The sequence below is a fragment of the Arachis stenosperma genome, chromosome 2 (assembly GCF_014773155.1).
Source record: "Arachis stenosperma cultivar V10309 chromosome 2, arast.V10309.gnm1.PFL2, whole genome shotgun sequence".
Taxonomy (NCBI): domain Eukaryota; kingdom Viridiplantae; phylum Streptophyta; class Magnoliopsida; order Fabales; family Fabaceae; genus Arachis; species Arachis stenosperma.
Genome location: NC_080378.1, coordinates 79738977 through 79760991, shown reverse-complemented (window position 1 = coordinate 79760991; position 22015 = coordinate 79738977). Strand labels below are relative to the sequence as shown.

The window sequence follows — 22015 nt, the reverse complement described above, 5'->3', positions numbered from 1 at the left end:
GGCATCTTCATACGCTTATCTGAAGTTCCTACCAATGAATTACATAAGTACCTCTATCTTTATCTTTATTCTTTATTCGTATATCACTATACCCATTTGAGTCTGCCTGACTAAGATTTACAAGGTGACCATAGCTTGCTTCATACCAACAATCTCCGTGGGATCGACCCTTACTCGCGTAAGGTTTATTACTTGGACGACCCAGTGCACTTGCTGGTTAGTTGTGCGAAGTTGTGTAATGCCATGTGATTGAACACTAAGTTTTTGGTGCCGTTGCCGGGGATTGTTATGTGTATGGACAACTGACGGTTCATCTTGTTGCTTAGATTAGGTATTTTTTTCAGAGTTCTTAAAAATGAATTCTAGTGTTTCATGATGATCTGTTGAAATCTGGCTGGCTGAGAAGCCATGTCTAATCTTATTGGACCGAGGTTTCAACTGACCATCACAAGAGCTTGTTGATCTCCATCAATCTTGCTATTGGAGCAATGATCTGCTAAGGCTTGGCTGGCCATTGGCCATGTCTAGTGTTTTGGACCGAAGCTTTCTTCGAAAGCTTGGCTGGCTGTGAAGCCATGTCTAATTCCTGGACCGGAGTCTTAGAATAGCATTGCAATGATTCCTGGAATCCAAATTAAGAATTCTGAAACTTTTATTTTCTATACCCATATAATTTTCAAAAAAAAAAAAACAAAACACAAAAAAAAAAAATTTTCAAAATCATAAAAACCAAAAATATTTTATGTTTCATGTTTGAGTCTAGTGTCTAATTTTAAGTTTGGTGTCTTGCATGTATTGTTTATTTGATCTTGGTTCTATTTTCAAGTCAATAGTACAGGAAACTGAAGGTTCAGAACATGCAGCAGAGGAATTACACAGAAAAAGCTGGGCGTTCAAAACGCCCAGTGAAGAAGGACAGACTGGCGTTTAAACGCCAGCCAGGGTACCTGGTTGGGCGTTTAACGCCCAAAAAGGTAGCATTTTGGGCGTTAAACGACAGAATGGACACCATTCTGGGCGTTTAACGCCAGGATGGCACAAGGGGGAGAATTTTGTTTTCAAATCAATTTTTTTTTTCAAGTTTTCAAAGTTTTTCAAAATCAAATCTTTTTCAAATCATATCTTTTCAATCAAATGTTTTAAAAATCAATTTCTTTCCTTTTTCAAAGATACTTACTAACAATTAATGATTTGATTGAACATCTCAAGTATATTGCCTTTTCTGTTGAGAAAGGTTTAATGTTTGAATCATATCTTTTCTTGTTAGGCAAGTCATTAATTTTTAAAATCAAATCTTTTTAAAATTGTTTTCAAATCATATCTTCTCAATCACATATTTTTTTTAAAACCAATCATATCTTTTTAATCACATCTTTTTCAAAATAGTTTTCAATCAAATCTTTTTGACTTCTAATTTCAAAATCTTTTTCAAAAATCACTTGATTTCTTTCCCACTCTTATTTTCAAAAATTAATTAGTGTTTTTCAAAATGTTTTCAAATTCTTTAACTTAATTTTCGAAAATTCTCTTCCCCTCTTCCCACATCCTTTTATTTATGGAGTACCACTCCTTCTCAATGCACAATTCGAACTCTATCTGATTAAGTTCGAATTCTTCTACCTCTTTCTTCTATTTTTCTGTTCTTCTGACACCTCAAGGAATCTCTATACTGTGACATAGAGGATTCCACATTTTCTTGTTCTCTTCTCTTTCATATGAGCAGGAGCAGAGACAAAGGCATTCTTGTTGAAGCTGACCCTGAACCTGAAAGGACCTTGAAGCGAAAGCTAAGAGAAGCTAAGGCACAATTCTCTGTAGAGGACCTAACAGAAATCTTCAAAGAAGAAGAAGACATGGCAGCCGAAAACAACAACAATGCAAACAATGCAAGGAAGGTGCTGGGTGACTTTACTGCACCTACTCCCGACTTCTATGGGAGAAGCATCTCTATCCCTGCCATTGGAGCAAACAACTTTGAGCTTAAGCCTCAATTAGTTTCTCTAATGCAACAGAATTGCAAGTTTCATGGACTTCCATTGGAAGATCCTCATCAGTTTTTAGCTGAATTCTTGCAAATCTGTGACACTGTCAAGACTAATGGGGTAGACCCTGAGGTCTACAGACTTATGCTATTCCCTTTTGCTGTAAGAGACAGAGCTAGGACATGGTTGGATTCACAACCTAAAGAAAGCCTGGACTCATGGGAAAAGCTAGTCAATGCCTTCTTGGCAAAGTTCTTTCCACCTCAAAAATTGAGTAAGCTTAGAGTGGAAGTCCAAACCTTCAGACAGAAGGATAGAGAATCCCTCTATGAAGCTTGGGAAAGATACAAACAATTGATTAGAAAATGTCCTTCTGACATGCTTTCTGAATGGAGCATCATAGGTATTTTCTATGATGGTCTCTCTGAACTATCCAAGATGTCTTTGGATAGCTCTGCTGGAGGATCTCTTCATTTGAAGAAGACGCCTACAGAAGCTCAAGAGCTGATTGAAATGGTTGCAAATAACCAATTCATGTACACTTCTGAAAGGAATCCTGTGAACAATGGGACTAATCAGAAGAAATGAGTTCTTGAGATTGATGCTCTGAATGCCATTCTGGCTCAGAACAAGATATTGACTCAACAAGTCAATTTGATCTCTCAAAGTCTGTCTGGAATGCAAAATGCACCAAGCAGTACTATGGATGCTTCATCTGAAGAAGAAGCCTATGATCCTGAGAACCCTTCAATGGAAGAGGTGAATTACCTAGGAGAACCCTATGGAAACACCTATAATTCTTCATGGAGAAATCACCCAAATTTCTCATGGAAGAATCAAGAGAGACCTCAACAAGGTTTCAACAACAATAATGGTGGAAGAAACAAGTTTAGCAATGGCAAGCCTTTTCCATCATCTTCTCAGCAACAGACAGAGAATTCTATGCAGAACCACTCTGACTTAGCAACCATGGTCTCTGATCTAATCAAAACCACTCAAAGTTTCATGACTGAAACAAGGTCCTCCATTAGGAATTTGGAGGCACAAGTGGGATAGCTGAGCAAGAAAATTACTGAACTCCCTCCTAGTACTCTCCCAAGCAACACAGAAGAAAATCCAAAAGGAGAGTGCAAGGCCATCAACATGGCCGAATTTGGAGACGAAGGAGAGGAAGTGAACGCCACTGAGGAAGACCTCAGTGGGCGTGCACTGACCTCCATTGAGTTCCCCAATGAGGAACCATGGGAATCTGAGGCTCAAAATGAGACCATAGAGATTCCATTGGACTTACTTCTACCTTTCATGAGCTCTGATGAATATTCTTCCTCTGAAGAGGATGAGTATGTCACTGAAGAGCAAGTTGCTAAATACCTTGGAGCAATCATGAAGCTAAATGACAAGTTATTTGGAAATGAGACTTGGGAGAATGAACCTCCTTTGCTCACCAAAGAACTGGATGACTTGTCTAGGCAGAAATTACCTCAAAAAAGACAAGATCCTGGGAAGTTTTCAATACCTTGTACCATAGGCACCATGACCTTCAAGAAGGCTCTGTGTGACTTAGGGTCAAGTGTAAACCTCATGCCTCTCTCTGTAATGGAGAAGCTAGGGATCTTTGAGGTGTAAGCTGCAAGAATCTCATTAGAGATGGCAGACAACTCAAGAAAACAAGCTCATGGACTTGTAGAGGATGTTTTGGTGAAGATTGAAGACCATTACATCCCTGCTGATTTCATAGTCCTAGAGACTGGGAAGTGCATAGATGAAACCATCATCCTTGGCAGACCCTTCCTAGCCACAGCAAAAGCTGTGATTGATGTTGATAGAGGAGAGTTGATCATTCAAGTGAATGAAGAATCCTTGGTGTTAAAGGCTCAAGGATATCCCTCTGTCATCATGGAGAGGAAGCATGAAGAGCTTCTCTCAAATCAGAGTCAAACAGAGCCCCCACAGTCAAACTCTAAGTTTGGTGTTGGGAGGCCACAACCAAACTCTAAGTTTGGTGATGAACCCCCACATTCAAACTCTAAGTTTGGTGTTGGGAGGTTCCAACATTGCTCTGATCAAATGTGAGGCTCCATGAGAGCCATCTGTCAAGCTACTGACATTAAAGAAGCGCTTGTTAGGAGGCAACCCGATATTATATTTTATCTATTTTCTTTTGTTATTTTATGTTTTTTTGTAGGTTGATGATCATGAGAAGTCACAAAATCAATTGAAAAAGCAAAAACAGAATGAAAAACAGGAAGAAAAATAGCACACCTTGGAGGAAGAACCCACTGGCGTTTAAACGCCAGTGAGGCTAGCAATTGGGCGTTTAACGCCCAGTCTGGCACCATTCTGGGCGTTTAACGCCAGAAAGGGGCACCAGACTGGCGTTAAACGCCAGAAAAGGGCAAGAACCTAGCGTTAAACGCCAGGAATGGGCACCAGCCCGGCGTTTAACGCCAGAAATGGCTCAAAACGTGATTTTGAATGCCATTTGGTGCAGGGATGACTTTTCCTTGACACCACGGGATCTGTGGACCCCACAGGATCCCCACCAACCCCACCACTCTCTCTTTTCTTCACTCATTCGCCAATCACCTCAATACCTCTTCCCCAAAAACCCTTCACCTATCAAATCCCATCTTCCTCTTCACCACTCACATCCATCCTTCATAAAATCCCATCTTCCTCTTCTCCATTACAGAGAGAGGCATGAGGTTTACACTTGACCCTAAGTCACACAGAGCCTTCTTGAAGGTCATGGTGCCTATGGTACAAGGTATTGAAAACTTCCCAGGATCTTGTCTCTTTTGAGGTAATTTCTGCCTAGACAAGTCATCCAGTTCTTTGGTGAGCAAAGGAGGTTCATTCTCCCAAGTCTCATTTCCAAATAACTTGTCATTTAGCTTCATGATTGCTCCAAGGTATTTAGCAACTTGCTCTTCAGTGACATACTCATCCTCTTCAGAGGAAGAATATTCATCAGAGCTCATGAAAGGCAGAAGTAAGTCCAATGGAATCTCTATGGTCTCATTTTGAGCCTCAGATTCCCATGGTTCCTCATTGGGGAACTCAATGGAGGTCAGTGCACGCCCACTGAGGTCTTCCTCAGTGGCGTTCACTTCCTCTCCTTCGTCTCCAAATTCGGCCATGTTGATGGCCTTGCACTCTCCTTTTGGATTTTCTTCTGTGTTGCTTGGGAGAGTACTAGGAGGGAGTTCAGTAATTTTCTTGCTCAGCTATCCCACTTGTGCCTCCAAATTCCTAATGGAGGACCTTGTTTCAGTCATGAAACTTTGAGTGGTTTTGATTAGATCAGAGACCATGGTTGCTAAGTCAGAGTGGTTCTGCATAGAATTCTCTGTCTGTTGCTGAGAAGATGATGGAAAAGGCTTGCCATTGCTAAACTTGTTTCTTCCACCATTATTGTTGTTGAAACCTTGTTGAGGTCTCTCTTGATTCTTCCATGAGAAATTTGGGTGATTTCTCCATGAAGAATTATAGGTGTTTCCATAGGGTTCTCCTAGGTAATTCACCTCTTCCATTGAAGGGTTCTCAGGATCATAGGCTTCTTCTTCAGATGAAGCATCCTTAGTACTGCTTGGTGCATTTTGCATTCCAGACAGACTTTGAGAGATCAAATTGACTTGTTGAGTCAATATCTTGTTCTGAGCCAGAATGGCATTCAGAGCATCAATCTCAAGAACTCCTTTCTTCTGATTAGTCCCATTGTTCACAGGATTTCTTTCAGAAGTGTACATGAATTGGTTATTTGCAACCATTTCAATCAGCTCTGAGCTTCTGTAGGCGTCTTCTTCAAATGAAGAGATCCTCCAGCAGAGCTATCCAAAGACATCTTGGATAGTTTAGAGAGACCATCATAGAAAATACCTATGATGCTCCATTCAGAAAGCATGTCAGAAGGACATTTTCTGATCAATTGTTTGTATCTTTCCCAAGCTTCATAGAGGGATTCTCCATCCTTCTGTCTGAAGGTTTGGACTTCCACTCTAAGCTTACTCAATTTTTGAGGTGGAAAGAACTTTGCCAAGAAGGCATTGACTAGCTTTTCCCATGAGTCCAGGCTTTCTTTAGGTTGTGAATCCAACCATGTCCTAGCTCTGTCTCTTACAGCAAAAGGGAATAGCATAAGTCTGTAGACCTCAGGGTCTACCCCATTAGTCTTGACAGTGTCACAGATTTGCAAGAATTCAGCTAAAAACTGATGAGGATCTTCCAATGGAAGTCCATGAAACTTGCAATTCTATTGCATTAGAGAAACTAATTGAGGCTTAAGCTCAAAGTTGTTTGCTCCAATGGCAGGGATAGAGATGCTTCTCCCATAGAAGTCGGGAGTAGGTGCAGTAAAGTCACCCAACACCTTCCTTGCATTGTTTGCATTGTTGTTGTTTTCGGCTGCCATGTCTTCTTCTTCTTTGAAGATTTCTGTTAGGTCCTCTTACAGAGAATTGTGCCTTAGCTTCTCTTAGCTTTCGCTTCAAGGTCCTTTCAGGTTCAGGGTCAGCTTCAACAAGAATGCCTTTGTCTCTGCTCCTGCTCATATGAAAGAGAAGAGAACAAGAAAATGTGGAATCCTCTATGTCACAGTATAGAGATTCCTTGAGGTGTCAGACGAACAGAAAAATAGAAGAAAGAGGTAGAAGAATTCGAACTTAATCAGATAGAGTTCGAATTGTGCATTGAGAAGGAGTGGTACTCCATAAATAAAAGAATATGGGAAGAGGGGAAGAGAATTTTCGAAAATTAAGTTAAAGAATTTGAAAACATTTTGAAAATCACTAATTAATTTTCGAAAATAAGAGTGGGAAAGAAATCAAGTGATTTTTGAAAAAGATTTTGAAATTAGAAGTCAAAAAGATTTGATTGAAAACTATTTTGAAAAAGATGTGATTAAAAAGATATGATTGGTTTTAAAAAAAATATGTGATTGAGAAGATATAATTTGCAAACAATTTTAAAAAGATTTGATTTTAAAAATTAATGACTTGCCTAACAAGAAAAGATATGATTCAAACATTAAACCTTTCTCAACAGAAAAGGCAATATACTTGAGATGTTCAATCAAATCATTAATTGTTAGTAAGTATCTTTGAAAAAGGAAAGAAATTGATTTTTAAAACATTTGATTGAAAAGATATGATTTGAAAAAGATTTGATTTTGAAAAACTTTGAAAACTTGAAAAAAAATTGATTTGAAAACAAAATCCTCCCCCTTGTGCCATCCTGGCGTTAAACGCCCAGAATGGTGTCCATTCTGGCGTTTAACGCCCAAAATGCTACCTTTTTGGGCGTTAAACGCCCAACCAGGTACCCTGGCTGGCGTTTAAACGCCAGTCTGTCCTTCTTTACTGGGCGTTTTGAACGCCCAGCTTTTTCTGTGTAATTCCTCTGCTGCATGTTCTGAACCTTCAGTTTCCTGTACTATTGACTTGAAAATAGAACCAAGATCAAATAAACAATACATGCAAGACACCAAACTTAAAATTAGACACTAGACTCAAACAAGAAACATAAAATATTTTTGGTTTTTATGATTTTGAAAAATTTTTTTTTTGTGTTTTGTTTTTTTTTTCGAAAATTATATGGGTATAGAAAATAAAAGTTTCAGAATTCTTAATTCGGATTCCAGGAATCATTGCAATGCTAGTCTAAGACTCCGGTCCAGGAATTAGACATGGCTTCACAGCCAGCCAAGCTTTCAAAGAAAGCTTCGGTCCAAAACACTAGACATGGCCAATGGCCAGCCAAGCCTTAGCAGATCATTGCTCCAATAGCAGGATTGATGGAGATCAACAAGCTCTTGTGATGATCAGTTGAAACCTCGGTCCAATAAGATTAGACATGGCTTCTCAGCTAGCCAGATTTCAACAGATCATCATGAAACACTAGAATTCATTTTTAAGAACTCTGAAAAAAATACCTAATCTAAGCAACAAGATGAACCGTCAGTTGTCCATACACAAAACAATCCCCGGCAACGGCGCCAAAAACTTGGTGCACGAAATTGCAATCACACTCTTGCAATCCCGCACAACTAACCAGCAAGTGCACTGGGTCGTCCAAGTAATACCTTGCGTGAGCAAGGGTCGATCCCACGGAGATTGTCGGCTTGAAGCAAGCTATGGTTATCTTGTAAATCTTAGTCAGGATATCAGAAATTATCAGGATTGATTGTAAAAGGCAAAAGAACATGAAATGGTTACTTGTTTTGCAGTAATGGAGAATAGGTTGGGGTTTTGGAGATGCTCCATCTTCTGAATCTCTGCTTTCCTACTGTCTTCTTCATAAAAAACGCAAGGCTCCTTCCATGGCAAGCTGTATGTAGGGTTTCACCATTGTCAGTGGCTACCTCCCATCCTCTCAGTGAAAACGTTCCTATGCTCTGTCACAGCATAGGCTAATCAGCTGTCGGTTCTCGGTCAGGCCGGAATAGAATCCAGTGATTCTTTTGCGTCTGTCACTAACGCCCCGCCTGCTAGGAGTTTGAAGCACGTCACAGTCATTCAATCATTGAATCCTACTCAGAATACCACAGACAAGGTTAGACCTTCCGGATTCTCTTGAATGCCGCCATCAGTTCTCGCCTATACCACGAAGACTCTGATCTCACGGAATGGCTGGCTCGTTTGTCAGGCGAGCACTCGGTTGTCAGGCGATCAACCATGCAATCTGTATCAGGAATCCAAGAGATATTCACTAGAGCCTTGATTGCTTGTAGGACAAAAGTGGTTGTCAGTCACCTTGTTCATAGGTGAGAATGATGATGAGTGTCACGGATCATCACATTCATCAAGTTGAAGAACAAGTGATATCTTGGACAAAGAACAAGCGGAATTGAATAGAAGAACAATAGTAATTGCATTAATACTCAAGGTACAGCAGAGCTCCACACCTTAATCTATGGTGTGTAGAAACTCCACCGTTGAAAATACATAAGAACAAGGTCTAGGCATGGCCGAATGGCCAGCCTCCCAAAGTGAGTTCAATCATAAAAACATGATCGAAAAGCTTAGAACAGAATTGCAAGTTCCATGGACTTCCATTGGAAGATCCTCATCAGTTTTTGGCTGAGTTCTTGCAAATCTGTGACACTGTCAAGACTAATGGGGTAGACCCTGAGGTCTACAGACTTATGATATTCCCTTTTGCTGTAAGAGACAGAGCTAGGACATGGTTGGATTCACAACCTAAAGAAAGCCTGGACTCATGGGAAAAGCTAGTCAATGCCTTCTTGGCAAAGTTCTTTCCACCTCAAAAATTGAGTAAGCTTAGAGTGGAAGTCCAAACCTTCAGCCAGAAGGATGGAGAATCCCTCTATGAAGCTTGGGAAAGATACAAACAATTGATCAGAAAATGTCCTTCAGACATGCTTTCTGAATGGAGCATCATAGGTATTTTCTATGATGGTCTCTCTAAACTATCCAAGATGTCTTTGGATAGCTCTGCTGGAGGATCTCTTCATTTGAAGAAGACGCCTACAGAAGCTCAAGAGCTGATTGAAATGGTTGCAAATAACCAATTCATGTACACTTCTGAAAGGAATCCTGTGAACAATGGGACTAATCAGAAGAAAGGAGTTCTTGAGATTGATGCTCTGAATGCTATTCTGGCTCAGAACAAGATATTGACTCAACAAGTCAATTTGATCTCTCAAAGTCTGTCTGGAATGCAAAATGCACCAAGCAGTACTAAGGATGCTTCATCCGAAGAAGAAGCCTATGATCCTGAGAACCCTTCAATGGAAGAGGTGAATTACCTAGGAGAACCCTATGGAAACACCTATAATTCTTCATGGAGAAATCACCCAAATTTCTCATGGAAGAATCAAGAGAGACCTCAACAAGGTTTCAACAACAATAATGGTGGAAGAAACAGGTTTAGCAATGGCAAGCCTTTTCCATCATCTTCTCAGCAACAGACAGAGAATTCTAAGCAGAACCACTCTGACTTAGCAACCATGGTCTCTGATCTAATCAAAACCACTCAAAGTTTCATGACTGAAACAAGGTCCTCCATTAGGAATTTGGAGGCACAAGTGGGACAGCTGAGCAAGAAAATTACTGAACTCCCTCCTAGTACTCTCCCAAGCAACACAGAAGAAAATCCAAAAGGGGAGTGCAAGGCCATCAACATGGCCGAATTTGGAGAGGAGGAAGAGGAAGTGAACGCCACTGAGGAAGACCTCAGTGGGCGTGCACTGACCTCCATTGAGTTCCCCAATGAGGAACCATGGGAATCTGAGGCTCAAAATGAGACCATAGAGATTCCATTGGACTTACTTCTGCCTTTCATGAGCTCTGATGAATATTCTTCCTCTGAAGAGGATGAGTATGTCACTGAAGAGCAAGTTGCTAAATACCTTGGAGCAATCATGAAGCTAAATGACAAGTTATTTGGAAATGAGACTTGGGAGAATGAACCCCCTTTGCTCACCAAAGAACTGGATGACTTGTCTAGGCAGAAATTACCTCAAAAGAGACAAGATCCTGGGAAGTTTTCAATACCTTGTACCATAGGCACCATGACCTTCAAAAAGGCTCTGTGTGACTTAGGGTCAAGTGTAAACCTCATGCCTCTCTCTGTAATGGAGAAGCTAGGGATCTTTGAGGTGCAAGCTGCAAGAATCTCATTAGAGATGGCAGATAACTCAAGAAAACAAGCTCATGGACTTGTAGAGGATGTTTTGGTGAAGATTGAAGACCATTACATCCCTGCTAATTTCATAGTCCTAGAGACTGGGAGGTGCATGGATGAAACCATCATCCTTGGCAAACCCTTCCTAGCCACAGCAAAAGCTGTGATTGATGTTGATAGAGGAGAGTTGATCATTCAAGTGAATGAAGAATCCTTGGTGTTAAAGGCTCAAGGATATCCCTCTGTCATCATGGAGAGGAAGCATGAAGAGCTTCTCTCAAATCAGAGTCAAACAGAGCCCCCACAGTCAAACTCTAAGTTTGGTGTTGGGAGGCCACAACCAAACTCTAAGCTTGGTGTTGAACCCCCACATTCAAACTCTAAGTTTGGTGTTGGGAGGTTCCAACATTGCTCTGATCATTTGTGAGGCTCCATGAGAGCCATCTGTCAAGCTACTGACATTAAAGAAGCGCTTGTTGGGAGGCAACCCAATGTTATATTTTATCTATTTTCTTTTGTTATTTTATGTTTTTTTTGTAGGTTGATGATCATGAGAAGTCACAAAATCAATTGAAAAGGCAAAAACAGAATGAAAAATAGGAAGAAAAATAGCACACCCTGGGGGAAGAACCCACTGGCGTTTAAACGCCAGTGAGGCTAGCAATTGGGCGTTTAACGCCCAGTCTGGCATCATTCTGGGCGTTTAACGCCAGAAAGGGGCACCAGACTGGCGTTAAACGCCAGAAAAGGGCAAGAACCTGGCGTTAAACGCCAGGAATGGGCACCAGCCCGGCGTTTAACGCCAGAAATGGCTCAAAACGTGATTTTGATTGCCATTTGGTGCAGGGATGACTTTTCCTTGACACCACAGGATCCCCACCAACCCCACCACTCTCTCTTTTCTTCACTCATTCGCCAATCACCTCAATACCTCTTCCCCAAAAACCCTTCACCTATCAAATCCCATCTTACTCTTCACCACTCACATCCATCCTTCATAAAACCCCACCTACCTCACCATTCAAATTCAAACCACTTTCCCACCCAAACCCACCCTCACTTGACCGAACCATGACCCCCCCTCTCCTATATAAACCCTTCTTCACCCCTTCATTTTCACACAACCTAAACACCACTTCTCCCCCTCTTTGGCCGAACACAAAAGCCATTCCCTTCTTCCTCATTTCTTCTTCTTCTGCTCTCTTCTTTCTTCTTTTGCTCGAGGACGAGCAAACCTTTTAAGTTTGGTGTGGTAAAAGCGTTACTTTTTCATTTTTCCATAACCATTTATGGCATCCAAGGCCGGAGAAACCTCTAGAAAGAGGAAAGGGAAGGCAAAGCTTCTACCTCCGAGTCATGGGAGATGGAGAGATTCATCTCAAGGTTGCATCAAGACCACTTCTATGAAGTTGTGGCCTTGAAGAAGGTGATCCCCAAGGTCCCTTTTTTCACTCAAAAAGGGTGAATATCCGGAGATCCGACATGAGATCCGAAGAAGAGGTTGGGAAGTCCTTACCAACCCCATTCAACAAGTCGGAATCTTGATGGTTCAAGAGTTCTATGCCAATGCATGGATCACCAAGAACCATGATCAAAGTGTGAACCCGAATCCAAAGAATTATCTTACTATGGTTCGGGGGAAATACTTGGATTTTAGTCCGGAAAGTGTAAGGTTGGCATTCAATTTGTCCATGATGCAAGGAGACGAACATCCTTACACTAGAAGGGTCAACTTTGATCAAAGGTTGGACCAAGTCCTCACAGTCATATGTGAAGAGGGCACCCAATGGAAGAGAGATTCAAGAGGGAAGCCGGTTCAATTGAGAAGGCATGACCTCAAACCCGTGGCTAGAGGATGGTTGGAGTTTATCCAACGCTCAATCATTCCCACTAGCAACCGGTCCGAAGTTACTCTAGACCGGGCCATCATGATTCATAGCATCATGATTGGAGAAGAAGTGGAAGTTCATGAGGTTATAGCCCAAGAACTCTATAAGGTGGCGGACAAGTCCTCTACCTTGGCAAGGTTAGCCTTTCCTCATCTCATTTGTCACCTCTGTTATTCAGTTGGAATTGACATAGAGGGAGACATCCCCATTGATGAGGTAAGCCCATCACTAAGAAAAGGATGGAGCAAACAAGAGACCCCTCTCATCATGAGATCCCTGAGATACCTCAAGGGATGCACTTTCCTCCACAAGACTATTGGGAGCAACTGAACACCTCCCTAGGAGAATTGAGTTCCAACATGGGACAACTAAGGGTGGAGCACCAAGAACATTCCATCATCCTCCATGAAATTAGAGAAGATCAAAGGATCATGAGAGAGGAGCAACAAAGACAAGGAAGAGACATTGAGGAGCTCAAGCACTCCATAGGATCTTCAAGAGGAAGAAAGAGCCGCCATCACTAAGGTGGACCCGTTCTTTAATCTCCTTATTCTTTATTTTTCTGTTTTTCGAAAATTATGCTTTGTGTTTATCTATGTTTGTGTTTCATGATCATTAGTGTCTTAGTGTCTATGCCTTAAAGTTATGAATGTCCTATGAATCCATCACCTTTCTTAAATAAACATTGTTTTTAATTGAAAAAGATAAGAATTGCATGAATTTTGAATTTTATAACAGTTTAATTATTTTGATGTGGTGGCAACACTTTTTGTTCTCTGAATGTATGCTTGAACAGTGCATATATCTTTTGAATTTGTGGTTCATGAATGTTGGCTCTTGAAAGAATGATGAAAAAGGAGACATGTTACTGCGGATCTGAAAAATCATAAAAATGATTCTTGAAGCAAGAAAAAGCAGTGAATACAAAAAAAAAAGAGAAAGCAAGCGAAAAAAAAAAACGAAAAAAAAAAGAAAGAAAAAGAAAGAATAAAGCTGTGATCCAAGGCAAAAAGAGTGTGCTTAAGAACCTTGGACACCTCTAATTGGGGACTCTAGCAAAGCTGAGTCACAATCTGAAAAGGTTCACCCAATTATGTGTCTGTGGCATGTATGTATCCGGTGGTAATACTGGAAGACAGAGTGCTTTGGGCCACGGCCAAGACTCAATAAGTAGCTGTGTTCAAGAATCATCATACTTAACTAGGAGAATCAATAACACTATTTGGATTCTGAGTTCCTAAAGAAGCCAATCATTCTGAGTTGCAAAGGATAGAGTGAGATGCCAAAACTGTTCAGAGGCAGAAAGCTAAAAGCCCCGCTCATCTAATTAATACTGATCTTCATAGATGTTTTTGGAGTTCATTGCACATTCTCTTCTTTTTATCTTATTTGATCTTCAGTTGCTTGAGGGCAAGCAACAATTTAAGTTTGGTGTTGTGATGAGCGGATAATTTGTACCCTTTTTGGCATTGTTTTTAGTATGTTTTCAGTAGTTTTAGTTGAGTTCTTAGTATATTTTTATTAGTTTTTAGTTAAAATTCACTTTTCTGGACTTTACTATGAGTTTGTGTGTTTTTCTGTGATTTCAGGTATTTTCTGGCTGAAATTGAGGGACCTGAGCAAAAATCTGATTCAGAGACTGAAAAGGACTGCAGATGCTGTTGGATTCTGACCTCCCTGCACTCGAAGTGGATTTTCTGGAGCTACAAAAGCCCAATTTGCGCGCTCTCAACGGCGTTGGAAAGTAGACATCCTGGGCTTTCCAGCAATATATAATAGTCCATACTTTACCCAAGATTTGATGGCCCAAACCGGCGTTCAAAGTCACCCTCAGGAATTCCAGCGTTAAACGCCGGAACTGGCACCTAAATGGGAGTTAAACGCCCAAACTGGCATAAAAGCTGGCGTTTAACTCCAAGAAGAGTCTCTACACGAAATTTCTTCATTTCTCAGCCCAAGCACACACCAAGTGGGCCCGGAAGTGGATTTTTATGTCATTTACTCATCTCTGTACACCCTAGGCTACTAGTTTTCTATAAGTAGGACCTTTTGCTATTGTATTAAGGAGCTTTTCGATCATGTTTTTATGATTGAACTCACTTTGGGAGGCTGGCCATTCGGCCATGCCTAGACCTTGTTCTTATGTATTTTCAACGGTGGAGTTTCTACACACCATAGATTAAGGTGTGGAGCTCTGCTGTACCTCGAGTATTAATGCAATTACTATTGTTCTTCTATTCAATTCCGCTTGTTCTTTGTCCAAGATATCACTTGTTCTTCAACTTGATGAATGTGATGATCCGTGACACTCATCATCATTCTCACCTATGAACAAGGTGACTGACAACCACTTTTGTTCTACAAGCAATCAAGGCTCTAGTGAATATCTCTTGGATTCCTGATACACGATGCATGGTTGATCGCCTGACAACCGAGTGCTCGCCTGACAAACGAGCCAGCCATTCCGTGAGATCAGAGTCTTCGTGGTATCGGCGAGAACTGATGGCGGCATTCAAGAGAATCCGGAAGGTCTAACCTTGTCTGTGGTATTCTGAGTAGGATTCAATGATTGAATGACTGTGACGTGCTTCAAACTCCTAGCAGGCGGGGCGTTAGTGACAGACGCAAAAGAATCACTGGATTCTATTCCGGCCTAACCGAGAACCGACAGATGATTAGCCATATGCTGTGACAGAGCATAGGAACGTTTTCACTGAGAGGATGGGAGGTAGCCACTGACAACGGTGAAACCCTTGCATAAGCTTGCCATGGAAAGGAGTAAGAAGGATTGGATGAAGACAGTAGGAAAGCAGAGAGACGGAAGGGAAGGCATCTTCATACGCTTATCTGAAGTTCCTACCAATGAATTACATAAGTACCTCTATCTTTATCTTTATGCTTTATTCGTATATCACTATACCCATTTGAGTCTGCCTGACTAAGATTTACAAGGTGACCATAGCTTGCTTCATACCAACAATCTCCGTGGGATCGACCCTTACTCGCGTAAGGTTTATTACTTGGACGACCCAGTGCACTTGCTGGTTAGTTGTGCGAAGTTGTGTAATGCCATGGGATTGAACACTAAGTTTTTGGGGTTCATGACCGGGGATTATGAGAGTTGTGAAAAGTATTGTTCACAATTTCGCGCACCAACTAACATTGCATGATTCCTGGAATTCTCATTAAGAATTTTGATACCTTTATTTTCTTTTTCCACTTAATTTTCGAAAAATCCAAAAAAATTTACAAAAAAAAAAACCAAAAATATTTTATGTTTCTTGTTTGAGTCTAGTGTCTAATTTTAAGTTTGGTGTCTTGCATGCATTTTTTATTTGATCTTGGTTCTATTTTCAAGTCAATAGTACAGAGAACTGAAGATTCAGAACATGCAGCAGAGGAATTACACAGAAAAAGCTGGGCGTTCAAAATGCCCAGTGAAGAAGGACAGACTGGCGTTTAAACGCCAGCCAGGGTGCCTGGTTGGGCGTTTAACGCCCAAAAAGGTAGTGCATTGGGCGTTAAATGCCAGAATGTGCACCATTCTGGGCGTTTAACGCCAGGATGGCACAAGGGGGAGGATTTTGTTTTCAAATCAATTTTTTTTTTCAAGTTTTCAAAGTTTTTCAAAATCAAATCTTTTTCAAATCATATCTTTTCAATCAAATGTTTTCAAAATCAATTTCTTTCCTTTTTCAAAGATACTTGCTAACAATTAATAATTTGATTGAACATTTCAAGTATGTTGCCTTTTCTGTTGAGAAAGGTTTTGTTCCGAGGGTTACCTGAAACGTGGAGCTCGGTCGTCTTGGTGAGACCCGAGGTGAGGGTTCCGTGACCCGAGCTTGTTGCGCTGAGCGGCGGGTGGTTGTACCTGCAATGACACTCCGATGCTTAAGTTAGCATGGGTCCAAGCAGATATGTGTAGAATGTAGAATGTATGTTATACCTGGGTGCTCCAGTGTATTTATAGTAGTTGGCCGTGATCTTCCCTGGATAAGATATTCTTATCTTATCTTATCTTTGGGAGTCTTATCTCTATCTTTTGTGGAACCGCCTTTCCTAGGCCTTTTTCGGCCTTTAGGTTTTGGGCTTCGTTCCTTTTGATGGGCCTTCTTCTTTATTTGTCCGAGGTCCGACCTCAGGCGTGGGCCTTTGGGACGAGGTCGAACCTTCTGCGAACTTCCCGAGTTTGGAGAGCTCGGTCAGGGTATGAACAGTGCCCCTGTCCGAGTTCGTCCTTTTGAGAGGTCGAGCTCGGGCATAGTCGTTCTTTTCAAAATTTGAAAATGGCCGTTTCAGCATTTATTGCTTTTTACCGTTTCTCCTCGATTTCCGTTCGGGCTCTGTGAAGGCATTATTTATTTGCCCCTTTCCTCATTTTCTTTGTTTATTCTGTTCCCTTTCCCTTTTTCTGGGTTTTTCGCCGCCTCTCTTTCGAGCATCTTCCTTCTTTCTCTCTGTTCTTCTTCTCCGATTCTTTCTGTGCATTGTTTTTCGGGGTTTCCTCTGCGCCGCTGTTTTCGTTCTTCTTGCATCGGAGCTCGTCGTCTTCTTCCTTTCTCCCAGGTTTGTTTCTTGTCTTTACTTTTGCTGTGCACATATGCTGGGGTTGCCCCGGAAAGAGGCGCCGCCATTGCTTTGGTTGTTTGTATGTGGGGGTGGCTCTTTTCTCTTGGTACTTTGTTTTCGGGTTTACTGCATTTTTCTTCTAAAAGAACCTTTGTTTTCTTGCTTCTGCTGAATGGGTTTTTTGCTGTCTGCCTATTTATGTGATTTTTGGCTTGCTGTTGTATTCTTCTTTGTAGGCAAGATTTTTTATGTCTCGAAAGGTGTTTCAAGCAATGTCGACCAAGATTCCGAGTGGTCTTGGTTGGGTAGATCCTGTTCCTCTAAGGGTCCCTTCTGTTGTAGATTCTGAGTATCTAGTTAGGTTCCGTAGGGAGTGTAGTATTTGTGAGAACAGGGAGTCTGAACGGGATTATGAGCTAGTAGCCCCAGAGTCCGAGGAGAGAGTGTGCTTCCCGCCTTTAGAAAGTTCCGAGAAGCTATTCTTTTATGCTTACGATTGTTTTTTCTCTAAGCTGGGTGTACGACTTCCTTTTACCGACTTGGAGTCCGAGGTCCTTTGGTCTTGTAACCTTGCCCCTACGCAACTCCATCCAAATTCTTGGGCGTTTTTAAAGCTGTTTCAACTTTTGTGTCAGTTTTTGGGCGTCTCCCCTTCTGTTTCTCTTTTTTCCTATCTGTTCGCGTTGACGAAGCCGGGGTCGGGTGCTGGGAAGGTGTCTTGGGTCTTTTAGGGCTAACCAGGGGAAGAAGTTTTGTACCTTGTATGATGAGTCGTTTCATGATTTCAAGAACTACTATTTCAAGGTCCGGGCTGCTGGAGATGTCCGACCTTTCTTTCTAGATGAGAGTGGGGAGCCTTCTTTTCCTCTTTGTTGGCAGGAGAATGTAGTGTCGGTTAAGTATACTTTTGAGAGTCTAGATGAGGTAGAGCAGGCTTTTGCGGGTGTGTTGAGCAGTTTATGGGGTCGGGCACCTCACTTGGACACGAAGAAAATGTTGGGAGATCCAAGCCTTCTCCGTTCCGAGTTAGGTAGTTCCCGACCTCTCCGAGCTTCATCCTTTTAGTATTTTGCCTGTTTTGGTGGAATTCCTGTTTGTGATAATCCCTTTCTTTTTGTTTCTGCAGAGATGTCTTCTCAGGCGGATTCCATGAAGTTTCTTCGTCGGTCGAAGAAGTCTGCGGCTGCTCGGAATATCGAGGCTGAGGTTTCTGCCCGATCTTCTCCGCAGAAGACTACCGTGGGTGTTCAGACTCGGTCGAAGACCATTCCGACTCCTCAGTTCCGAGCTATAACTCAAGATCCTCCGACCTCCGGACCCGGTCACCTTTCCCCGTCTTCGACCTCGGGTCCTCCCCCCAAGAAACAGAAGACCTCTCAAGAGCTTGCTGGTTTCAATGATAAGGATTTTGACGCTCTTGGTTGGATTGAGCAGCACATTCTCCCCCAGACCTTTATTTCTACTGATGATGCGTCTATGGAGCATCACTTTCAGTATATGGCGCGGAGCTGTGTTCGGATGGCTAGTCTTCATGCCGCTATTGCTCGGGAGTTCAAGAAAGCTCCCCTTGGGGCGACCAGCTCCCGACTTGAGAAGGCACGGTCTGAGCTTGATAAGATTAGTCAACTGAAGGCTGCCAGGATTACTGAGCTGGAGGCCTCTTTGGAGGAAGAGAAAACTAGGGCCACCGCGGCTGTGGCGGCGGCGAAGTCATCTGAGGAGATGGCGAGGGTGGCGACGGAGAACTATACTAAGCTGTATGCCGAGCTTGTGGAGACGAAGGAGAAGTTGCAGTATGCTCGGGATGATTTTTACGAGCTGGAAGATAATGTGGCCAAGGGTATGGATGCTATGTTTGTGAATTTGAGGGATCAGGTCCGGGTTCTTGCTCCCGACCTGGATCTGAGCTTATTCAGTACGGAAAACATTGTTGTGGAGGGAAAGATTGTTCCTGCTCCTGCCGAGGATGAGGTTCCGGTGTCCGACCACAAGGCTCCGGTGTCTGACCCCGAGGTTCCAGTTGTGAACCCGACTTCACCTTTGGCTGAGGATAGATCAGGTGTGGAGGTTTCAAACCGGGATGACGTTGCCGTCGATGCAGTCCCGATATCTATGTTTCAGCCTGCTGTCGATGTGGAGTCCGGAAAGGGCCTCGATCCTCTGTAGTCTTGTACTTCTTGGTGTTTTGCCCGATCTGTGGGCTCTTTTGTTTTTGGATGGTTTCTGTTGAACACTTTTGGACACCTTTTGTTTTATTTAGCTACTTGTAGTAACTTTATTATGCGGTGTTTTTTGTTCGCGCTTGACTTTTTGTTTCCGCTTTTGTGCTTTTTAGTCGTTTTCGGATAACAACTTTTTAGCTAGCGTTTTGACTTCTTGTTTTCGCTTTTGTGCTTTTTAGTTGTTTTCGATTAACAACTTTTTAGCTAGCGTTTTGACTTCTTACTTTCGCTTTTGTGCTTTTTAGTTGTTTTCGATTAACAACTTTTTAGCTAGCGTTTTGACTTCTTACTTTCGCTTTTGTGCTTTTTAGTTGTTTTCGATTAACAACTTTTTAGCTAGCATTTTGACTTCTTACTTTCGCTTTTGTGCTTTTTAGTTGTTTTCGATTAACAACTTTTTAGCTAGCGTTTTGACTTCTTACTTTCGCTTTTGTGCTTTTTAGTTGTTTTCGATTAACAACTTTTTAGCTAGCGTTTTGAAACTTCTTTCGATTTCATTCTTTTCGCTTGTACTTTTTAGTTGCTTTTTGTAAAGCAACTTTTTAGTAAGCGTTTTTCGAAATCTTGGTTCTTGCCGTTTTAAGGCTTCTTTCTTGGGCCGAGCTTTTTCTCGGACATCGGGTGCTCGAGTACCTCCTTTTTGTTAGGTCCGACTTTGTCGTTGGTCGGTTCTTCTGAGTTATTTCTGTAATCTCTTTTATTTGGCTTTTTGAGCCATTTTAGAGTTACTTTATAACTTTTCCCTTTGTTGGGTCCGACTTCGTCGTTTGGTCGGCCTTTTTAAGTTATTTTTGTAACCTCTTTTTTATTTGGCTTTTCGAGCCATTTTCAGGGTTACTTTATAACTTCTCACATTAATTTGAACCTCGTCGCTTTATCTTTGCCGACCTTGTATGGTCTTTTGGCAAATGATTTTTTGCGTTTTGCCGAGCATAAATTAATGCGCCTTGGTGGGGTACTTTCTAGGATTTGCTTCATCATGAGGAAGAGAAAATAGAGAAATTTGATTAGTATTAAAAAAGAAAGAATATTTACAAAGTGTTTACCCTTTAGGTCGGGTATCCTGCTTAACCGGGTGTCTCATTAAAAAACCCTTGTAGGGAAAAAGAGTACACCTCGGGTTAAGTTTTTCTAGCTGTAGTACCGTCTTAGATTACAGGCGTGCCAGGTCCTGGGCAGCTCATTGCCTTCTAGGTCGGATATTTTGTAGTAGCCTGTCCCTAAGACTTCTGTTACCTTGTAGGGCCCTTTCCAATTTGCGGCTAGCTTTCCTTCTCCCGACTTTTGTGTTCCGATGTCATTTCGGATTAGAATCAGGTCGTGAATGGAGAAGCTTCGCTTTATTACCTTTTGATTGTATCTGAGGGCCGTTCGCCGTTTTAAGGCTTCTTCTCGAATCCGAGCTCTTTCTCGGACCTCGGGAGGAGGTCGAGTTCTTCCCTTTGTGCCTGCGGGTTATCTTTTTCGTTGTAGAAGATGGTTCTAGGTGACCCTTCCTCTATTTCAATAGGAATCATTGCCTCCATTCCATAAGCTAGTCGGAATGGCGATTCTCCCGTTGTAGAGTGTGGGGTTGTCCGATATGCCCATAGCACCTGGGGGAGCTCTTCGGCCCATGCCCCTTTGGCCTCTTGGAGTCTTTGTTTTAACCCGGCCAAGATGATTTTATTTGCAGCTTCTGCTTGCCCATTGGCTTGGGTGCTCGACTGATGTGAATTGCTGTTTGATTTTTAGTTCGGCCACCAATTTCTGAAAACTTGTGTCCGTGAATTGTGTTCCATTGTCTGTTGTGATGGAGTAGGGGACTCCGAACCTTGTGACAATGTTTTGTATAGGAATTTGCGGCTTTTCTGAGCCGTAATGGCGGCTAAGGGTTCAGCTTCGATCCACTTCGTGAAGTAGTCGACCCCTACTATGAGGTATTTGACTTGCCCCGGTCCTTGTGGGAACGGGCCGAGTAGGTCGAGTCCCCATTTTGCGAAGGGCCATGGTGCAGTGATGCTGATAAGGTCTTCGGGTGGTGCCTTGTGAAAATTGGCGTGTTTTTGGCAGGGGGGCATATTTTCACAAACTCTGTTGCGTCTCTTTGCAAGGTCGGCCAGTAGAACCCGGCTCTGACTACTTTTTTGGATAGTGCCCGAGCTCCGAGATGGTTCCCGCACATGCCTTCGTGGACTTCTTCGAGGACGCTCTTCGTTTCTGAGGTCGGGACGCACCTAAGGAGGGGGTTTGCGAATCCTCTTCTGTATAATACGTCGTGAATTAGTGTATAATTCTGGGCGTCTTTCGTGAGTCTTTTAGCTTCCTTTCTTTCGGCGGGGAGAGTTCCTGACTTCAGGTAGCTGAGTATGGGGGTCATCCATCCTTGCTGTTGGTCGGATATATTTAGCGTTTCTTCCCCTCTTAGCACGGAGGGAGATCGTAAGGTTTCCTGGAGGAGACTTCTGTTGTTGCCTCCGGGCTTGGTGCTGGCAAGCTTTGAGAGGGCGTCTGCCCGGGCATTTTGTTCCCGAGGTATGTGCTGGATCTGTATTTCTGGAAAGTGGCGTAATTGTGCCTGTGTTTGGTCCAGGTATTTCTTCATAGTCGGGTCTTTGGCCTGGTAGCTTCCATTGACTTGTGATGTGACGACCTGGGAGTCGCTGAAGATTGTGATTTTCTGGGCTCCGACCTCTTCGGCTAGTTTTAGGCCTGCTAGTAGGGCCTC

General features: G+C 42.3%; 2 non-coding genes across 2 annotated transcripts; one reads left to right on the top strand and one right to left on the bottom strand.

Moving 5' to 3' along the window:
• Positions 1-2258: 2258 nt before the first annotated feature.
• On the bottom strand, positions 2259-2366 carry LOC130964140 (small nucleolar RNA R71). Its single transcript, XR_009080248.1, has one exon. It is a non-coding gene; the product is annotated as a small nucleolar RNA R71 (small nucleolar RNA).
• A 3514-nt stretch (positions 2367-5880) lies between these two features.
• Positions 5881-5988, top strand: LOC130964880 (small nucleolar RNA R71). The gene has a single exon (XR_009080946.1). It is a non-coding gene; the product is annotated as a small nucleolar RNA R71 (small nucleolar RNA).
• Positions 5989-22015: the final 16027 nt, after the last annotated feature.